Here is a 9,312-nt window from a genome sequence, read left to right as displayed (position 1 = left end):
CAGTGTTGTTTACCAGTGGATGGAGGCCACACATTTTTGTAGAACAGAGACTTAATATTCTCAGTAAACTCTAATAAACGAATTTTTGTTTATGAATGCCAAGGTTTATTAATTCTCAGTAACTCATTACGTTCCTAATTCCTTATAAAAATGAAATCCCACGTATGAAGTTTCCTTTGAGGGTGATGAAAATGTTCTAAAATCTGATTGTGGACTTTTCAATAACTGGTTCTGGGAATAGTCACATGCAAAAGAATGGAGCTGGCCTTTATCTTAAACCAAATGACCTCAAAACGGTTCAAAGTCCTAGACTTAAAAGCTAAAACTGTAAAGTTCTTAGAAGAAAACATTGAAGAAAATTTTTTTATGACATTGAATTTGGCAACAATTTCATGGATATGATACCAAAGCACAGGCAACAACAACAAAAATAGATAAATTGGACTTCATCAAATAACCTTTGTGCATCAAAGGACACTGTCAAGAAAGCAAAAAGACATACTACAGAATGGGAGAAAATATTTGCAAATCACATATCTAATAATGGGTTAATATCCACAATATATAAAGAACTCTGACAACTCAACAACAACAAAAACAAACAACCCTATTCAAAAATAGACAAAGAACCGATTTGCAAGGCAGAAATGGAGACACAGATGTTGAGAACAAATGTGTAGACACCAAGGGGGGAAGCGGGGGCGGGTGTTGCTGGTGGTGGTGGTGGGATGGATTGGGAGATTGGGACTGACATAGATACACTAATATGTATAAAATAGATAACTAATAAGAACCTGCTGTATAAAAAAAATGTGACGGTGATTTTAGGGAAATTATTTTGTCTCCATTTTCTCATGTATGAAATTAAAACTAGGATCATTTAGATGATCTCATTAGATGGATGATGTTTACAGACAAATATATGATACTTTTTCATCCTAATAAATAAGAACCAAACAAAATTTTTAAAAAAATGGCCAAAGAACTTAGACATTTCTCCAAAGAAGATATACAGATGGTAAATAAGCACGTGAAAAGATGCTCAATAATCATTAGTCACTAGGGAAATACAAAACAAAAACACAATGAGATAATACTACACACCTACTATACTTACTAGGATGTCTATAATGATTTTTTTTTAATGAGAGAATAACAAATGTTGGAGAAGCTATGGAGAAACTGGGATCTTCATGTATTACTGGTGGGAATGTAGAATGGTGCAGCTGTTTTGGAAATAGTTTGGCAGTTCCTCAGAAAGTTAAACGTAGGGGACTTCCCTGGTGGTGCAGTGGTTAAGAATCCGCCTGCCAATGCATGGGACATGGGTTCGAGCCCTGGTCCGGGAAGATCCCACATCCTGCTGAGCAACTAAGCCTGTGCGCCACAACTACTGAGCCTGTGCTCTAGAGCCCGTGAGCCACAACTACTGAGCCCGCATGCCACAACTACTGAAGCCCATGTGCCTAGAGCCCGTGCTCCACAATGAGAGAAGCCACTGCAATGAGAAGCTCACGCACTGCAACGAAGAGTAGCTCCCGCTTGCCGCAACTAGAGAAAGCCCATGCGTAGCAATGAAGACCCAATGCAGCCAAATAAACAAATAAATAAGTAAATAAATTTATATATAAAAAAAGTTGAACATAAAATTACCATATAACCCAGCAATTTCACTCCTAGATATATATCCAAAATAAATGAAAGCAGGAACTCAAACAGGTACTTGCACAGCAATGTTCACAGCAGCATTATTTGCAATGGCCAAAAGATGGAAGCAACCCAAGTGTCAATTGATAGATGAACGAATAAACCAGATGTGATACTTACATATGATGGAATATCACTCAACCATAAAAAGAAATGAAAATTTTGATGTATGCTACAACTTGGATGGACCTTGAAAACATGCTAAGTGAAATAAGCCAGACATAGGAGGAACAATATTGCATAATTCCACTTATAGAAGGTACCTAGAATAGGTAAGTTTATAGAGACAGAAAGTAGAATAGATGTTACCAGGGCTGGGAGCAAAGGGGAATGGGGAGCTATTGTTTTATAGGTTACAGAGTTATGTTGGAGATGATGAAAACGTTTGGGGTATAGATGGTAGTGATGGTTACACAGCATTGTGACCACTGAATTCTACACCTACCAGTGGTTAAAATGGTAAATTTTATGTTATGTATATTTTACCACAATTTAAAAAATTAGGTTGTGGCAATGTTTGCACAACTCTGAGTATATTACAGCTATTGAATTGTACAATTTGTATGGGTAAATTGTATGGTATATAGATTATATCTAAATAAGGCTGTTAAAAAATCCTTTCCAGCTCTAGCAGTCTCTATGATCTATCTATTAATCCGTTTATTTATTCATTAATTCAACATATTTTTGTTGCATTTCTACCACGCCAACAGTTAGGAATAAGGTGATAAATAAAATAAATGCAATCCCTAGCCTTTCCTTGCTTAAAAAACTGTGGATTTTAAGAAGTAATCATAGCTAGCATTTACTGAGTGTTCATTACATACTGAGCATTGGCACAAGCACTTACTGTACCTTATCTCGTGCGGTTCTCACAACCGTGTCCTGAGCTGGGCTCTTCTTGAATAAGGAAATTTGCTCAAGGTCACACAGCCAGGATTTGAACCTGGTCTATCTTACCTTGAAATCTTTGCTCATAATCATTCATCGTTATATGTGGTAGCTGGGTTCCAGCGCCTGGAATTGGGGTATTCCCTGGAGACCTGCCCAGAGACCTGTCTGTCAGGCTGGCTGATCTAGTAGCATTACAGGGAGAGTTCAACTTGAGATGAAATGACCTCTACGAGGGATTGGGTTTGGAAAATAAGGCCTAAGTCCATGGAATCTTGCACAGCCATTTATAGTAATCATTATAAAGCAGGTATATTTTCTAAGTGTTATGTGATTAGAATTTTAAATACAAAATTGAATTCAAAGTTGAATTTATATCATTATGTTACGAGCTAATGTATCTATTATTTATTGAACACAGACTGTATACCAGCCTCTGTTCTAAGTTGTTGACATGTATTGTCATCTTATGTAATTCTCCTGACAGATCCATGATGTGTAAGGTGTATTACTATTCCTGTTTTTACCAGTGAGGCAGCTAAGCCACAGAGAGGTTAAATCATTTGTCCAAGGTTACAGAGTCACTGGCAGAGCTGAGATTCTAGCCCTGGCTTCTTGACTTGGAGTCCAGACTCTCAGCCACTCTAGATCTTGCTCTTCAATTATGTTAAAATAGGCAAAATAGATGGACGTGACTCTGCTGCGACTTTCTGCGGAGGGCGTGTCCCCTTATCACATTCTTATCAACACTGAGGACCTTTCTTTAAAAAAATCTGTGTTTTCTAACTTGTAAGAGAGTCTGTGTCATACCATGGTTAAGAGGAGCACGTTACCTGGATTCGAATCTTGGCACTGATGGTCTCAGTAACTGGGCAACTGCTCTGAGCCTCGGCTTTGTCCTCAGATAATGGACATAACAATACTCCTTTATAGGGTCATTGTGGGAATTAAATTGGCTGGTTTTGGAATGGACCTATAGTGCCTGGTGCAGTGTAGGGTAAATAACTAGTATGGCATTTCGATGTTTTCTAGCATCTTTTTTATCATTAATTCATGCAGTTGAACTTTTTTTAATATTAACCATTGGTATTTCTTCTTTCCTGAATTGCCTGCTTGTGCCCCTTCATCATTTGTCTACTGGCATCTTTATTTAACAGAGTGTTTGAGTCAAAGACTAAGAGCATTCTGGAAGGGTCTAAGTGAAGGGAGGGATGAGGATTAGAGGTCTTTTCCCCCGTGGGCCTGATGCCTTTCTTTTTCTCCAAGGAGAATTTTTCACTGGTTAGTGCAGGCTCCTCTCTCCCTGCAACTGGCCCTGTTTCGTGCCTGAGAAATTTTCATCTGCCTTAAAGGGTCAATCATTTGAATAGCTCATTCCCACTGGACACCTACACCCACAGATCTCCCATGTGTGGTTTCTTTCTCTGTCCAGTGAAGTTGCATTTGGTCAGAATGGCTGTAACCAGTCTGCTCTGAGAGGCTGTTTCAGCAGCACGTGTCCCTAAGCAGCGCACTGCTCCCCGGCGCTGCGTAATAGCTGACCTCCCTGAGCAAAGTGCAAAAGCCTCAGGGGCCGCTTAGATAAAGGGCACATTCTTCAGATAGTTCCACCTCTTCTCCCTCTTGCCTGGCGCCATCTTGCCTGAATTAGGTGGTCCACCTTTTTCCCATCATGGGCAGAAGGGACCTGGGCCATAAAAGTTGGAGGTTTCTAAATTGCGAAAGGAGTCAAACCTCCCCTCGGCTAAATGATTCCTGCCAAAAAAGTTCTGGTGGATAAGTGTGTTTGGTCCAGGAGAATTTTCTGGGTATATAGGTGGTAACATGAAATTGGCTACTAATATTAAGACATGTGCATGAGTGAGTTGTAAGGGTAGAGACATGCCAGTATCCCCGCATGGCAAGGGCCAGAGGCTATGGAGGGGATCGCCCCCAAAGAAGCTCAGACTCCCCTAGAGAAAGTTGTTGGTGTTTCTCATGGAGACCTTCCCTAAATGTGAGGTCACCTTCTGCCTGGACAGCACCAGCATTGAAGCTTACGTCCTGGAGTTTGTGTGTCTCCTGCATTCACCTGCATGCCCAGTTCAGGCTGCGTGGTTTAGAGGAAAGGGTATTAGACTGGGAGACAGAACATCTGGGTTTGAGTTGAGCCTTTGCCTTTTCTTAGCTTTATACCCTTGGGAACCAACTTTGTTTTTTCATCTGGAAGATGGTGGGTAACAATCTCGGTTCTGCTCACCTCCCTGCTTGACCGTGGAGTTAATTGAGAGTACTGGGTAAGTGCAAAGACAGAAAAGACAGAAGAATCTCTCCTCCTATTAGAGACATAGGCAGTCAGCACAGTGCCTGAACCTTCATCTCACGTGGAGCTCAGAGAACTGAAAATGCTACCCATCTTCAGAAAGAGAGCTGAAGAAGGAGGGTTAGAGGTGTGTGTGTGTGTGTGTGTGTGTGTGTGTGTGTGTGTGTATCTTCTGTCCTGGCATCTGAGCCAAGCTGATCTATGGCACTGCTAGGGGCTAGTATTTCCTTCCCTCATTCTGCTTGCTGTCTTTTTCAATCTGATGAGAGGCCTGGCACCTGTTGGAAAGGAGAGGTGCTTTCTTGGTACCTAAGGGAGTATCTGGAGAGGTCACTTGTGTTTGGAGTCGTCGGTATCGTGGATAAGTTCAGTTTCACAAACTTTACTGAACATCTAGCCTGTGATGCTGGTCAGGGAGACACAGTGGCAGCAATTAGAATTTAGGTGACACCTGCGGCGGTTGAGGGCTGACAGGAGCAGTGTAAGCAGGAAGGCTGGCCACTGCACTTGGAGGGGATGCTGAGTGGAGCTTGGGGGACAGGCGGGAGCTGGCCAGTGTTCCTGGAAGAACGTTGGGTGTTTCAAGAAAGGCTCAGCTCTGCAAGGAAGCCTCTCACCATTTTGTCTTGGATAAGGAAGAACTTATCCTGGGAGAGGAAATGAGAAGGCTTACCTCTATCATATAGATAAAGCAGAGAGGAAAAGTGGGTGGCTAGAAGGTCACGGGACCTGGTGAAATGGAGAGTTCTTTTTCACTCAGCTTCCTGGTGAAATGTCTTATGCTTCTAGCCGTTCTCTAGCCAATTCAGAGGGGATGGTCGATGATCATTTAGAATCTAACAGAAAGACAGTTTGCTCCTCAGTATATTTTAAAATATAACCTCAGAGTTCAAGGTACATTTCTGATTTTTTTAAAAAAATTCTGGTGGTTTGGTCTGTGTACTAATTAAATACTTTTAGCAGTTGAGAAAAGTGAATGTTGGTGTCCATAGTCTCGTCCATCACATCACCCCATGCCTTTCGGTAAATTTGTTAACCTCCGTCTTGAGCAAGATGCTCCGGAGTCTTCCAAGGAAAATAAGAAATTTGATCCAGTGTAGTGGGAAGAACACAGAATTCTACCCCCTGAAATCTTCATTTGAATCCAGATTCACTCCTGGGTGAGCCAAGGGAATTCGCTGAGTCTGTCTCATTTTCTTCACCTGGACAATGGGGATGCTCAGCCCTGCCTGGCTGCCTTAAGCTGGTGTGAGGCCCTGGATGTGAAGTGTTTCCAAGTGTCCCGGGCTGGATGCAGTCAGCACTTCAGGGTGACACTCCGCTCTGGCATCAATTTCAGCGTGGGTTAGACAGGAATCTGCCCTCGCCTCTGAGAGCACATCTCGACAGGCAGTGTCTGTAAAGGTCAGAGCTGCTTCGACATGTCTTGCTGATGGGGCTTCATTTCCTAGGACAGCCTCGTTTGGCTAGAGCCACAGAAGGTCAAGGGGATAAGGTCCTCTCATCCTTTTGCTGAGCCTGCATACAGGAGCCCAGATGCTCTCCTGGCCCCGTTTTGATTGCACCCACCCCCTGTATCTCCTTCAGGTCTAGTAGCGCTGCTGGATCTGCAGAGCCTGGAGCCTCCGTGCCTGCACCTCACACCTGCCTCTGTTCCAAAGAGCTGCAGCTGCAGTGGGCTGGCTGAGACACTTCACGGCGCCTGCCTGGGATACTCTGGGACCGTCCTCCTCCACAGCTGCCTTCTCCCCGGCTCCTGCACCCGCCCTTCGGAAGTCACTGGTCTGCTCTGCAGTTAGAAGCCCTGCCTGGAGCTGGATCCTTACAGTAGGTACTTCCTTGCTTTTCTCTTTCTCCCAGAATTGGGTGCGTTTTGGTGCTGGGGCATCAGATTCACATAGCGGCAGGAAGCAGGAGCTGCCAGTCTGGCCCCGGGAACTCACTGGTCATTGTTTCTTCTAGCTCTGCCCCGACAGACTTGCAGTCACTGATTGATCAGGGCAGCGAGCAGTCTGGGGATCGCTCGAAGCTTTGCTTGGCCGTGGGACCCAGGAGGCAGCCGGGGGAGGACGTTTCTAAGGCAGAGCCTGGAAGAAGGAGATGCACCACTGGAGGGTTTCAGCTCCTTAGGACGCTGAGTTCTCTTTAGGAGCAAATTTATTAATGAGCCACTCAGCTGCAGGGAAGGAGGGGGAAAAGCATAATTAATTATGACCACCCCCACACCCCAGATAAGCGCCTAGCTTTGGGGGAGTGTGCAGAGGAAGGCGTGCACCGTTTCAGCATCTTTAGATGCGTCCCTCTGAACTGGGAGCAGCTCTGGGAACTAACTTTCCGACTGAATGATTTGAGCTTTCTTCCTCTTTCTGCAAGATCCAGTATCAGGTTATTGAGCACTGAATTCCTTCCTGACCCCAGTCCCCTCTTCCCGTGAGTGAAAGGGAAGTCAGTATTTGCTTTTCCAGCAAGGTCACGGATCACCTGACCAAATCTTTAACAGCTGGGGAGCCAGTGCTGCTGTGCTGGACTCACGAGCCATCAGCTCGGGTCTAGCAGCAGAACCCCGCTTTCCGGGAGGAGGTGACTCCCCCAACTCCAGGCTATGGCAGGGGGAGGATGCCAAGGGAAGGTAATGTGGTCCCAGCTTTCCTCTCGACAGTTTTCTTCATGAAACTCCAGATTCAGCTGCTGCAGTGCAGGCAAAAATGACAGACACTTGCAGAAAAATGTGGGCACGGAGTTAATGAGATTGTGTTAATGTGTCATTTATCGAGCATGAGTTATCTCTTTGTTTCCTGGGTTGGTGGGAAGTGAGCTGGCTGGAGAACTCGGCTGATGGAATCCTTTCCGGGAGTGCATCTCACTTCCCCAGTGCCTGGACTTCAGCCCTCTTAACGTTAAGCAGTGCCGTCAGATGCCTCTTGCTGTTTAGCACAGGGGACATTCCCACTTGGAGGCAGGGGGCCCTGGAGTGGGGAAACGGGAAGCTCTCATCATCTGGGGAGATCAGTATGAGGTATAAGTAATTTTTTTCCTCTCTTTCCGAAAGAGCGTTTTGTCTTTGCAAGAGGTCTTGCAGGGATTGACAGTTGGCTTTTTGGTGTGCTACCTGGCTAAATATTTGACTTTGTAAGGTTGAATTCTCCAAGAATTCTCATGGCAATAAGGCTGTGCTTTGAGCCAAGCTTTCTTTTTAAGGAAATCCAAGGTGCTATTTATTTTGGCATGCAGCCTGTTCTGGGATGAAATATGGCATTTTTATTATTGCAGAATAAAGAGAGGTTTGAAGAGGACAAACGTACAGAACTAGGTTTCAGTTTCAGGGCTAAGTAGAGGAAGGTTTCTTTGTATTTGGACTTGAGGTTAAAAGTGAGATTGAAAATGGCATCATAAAAAGAATAACTGGGGAGAGGGAGAGGGTGGGGGTATATATTGCCGGAGTTGGTCTGGCCCAGGGAAATCCACGCTCCTGGGCATGCACCCTGCTGGAACTGTTCCTAACGTGGCCTGGTAGTTACATATGGGCTAACACTGCTGTCTTCCCAGCAACTGCCTCTTTGGTGGATTTGCGCTGGCAGCCTCAGTCCTCACCTCTTCACTGCCCATTGGCTTTGAGAAGCAGTGTGGAGTGATGGAGTCACACAAACTGTCCTGCCCCTAATTAACTGGGTAACTTTAGATTGGCCACATAGCCTCTTTGTGTCTTTGTTCCTCATTTGGAACTTGAAGATGATCTGCCACATGTTAGGATGTAGCTGGGCAGTGGGTGAGGGTGACATGTGGCCACAGAAATGAGTCCTGTAGGAGTTCTGACCTTCGCAAGCTTAATAGGGGAGAAGAACTAGAGAAAGCTCCAGCTATGTATACTCAAAACATCTAGAATATGATGAGCTCACGAGAGAGGTTGGGACCTAATGGGGCATTCTTGATCCTGGGATAGGCCATAAACAAATGAAAAGTTACAGAACACCACCAGGTATTACAATTCTGAACACTGGGGATACAGCTTAACAGAACGAGTCATAAATTGCTTCTAAGTCAAAATTTTAAATGCTCCAGGAGGCTGCAAAATTCCATTTTAAAGGGAAATTGTGTCCAACAAAGCTATTTTTCATATTCTGTTGTATTGCAAACAAAGTAGCATGTGTCAATGTAGCATTTCGTCTTTGATTCCACTCCCCTAAACACATCAAACGTCCACCCACTCGCGCGAAGGACCCCGGGCCAAGGTGGAGAAGGCTGGGGTGCGTGGAGCTGGAAGTGGCATAACTTGGGCATGATAGTCCCCCCTTTCCTGCAGAGCCCTTTACAGTGAAATCTTGCTTGGCCCTCTTCAGAGAGTTGGCGTATCAACTAATTAATTTCTGTAGCCTTGGAAAAATTCATTTTAGAAAAATTCAAGTCTAAGAGAA

The sequence above is a fragment of the Stenella coeruleoalba genome, assembly GCF_951394435.1.
Source record: "Stenella coeruleoalba genome assembly, chromosome: 1".
In the NCBI taxonomy this organism is placed as follows: domain Eukaryota; kingdom Metazoa; phylum Chordata; class Mammalia; order Artiodactyla; family Delphinidae; genus Stenella; species Stenella coeruleoalba.
Note: the sequence above shows the minus strand (reverse complement) of the source record.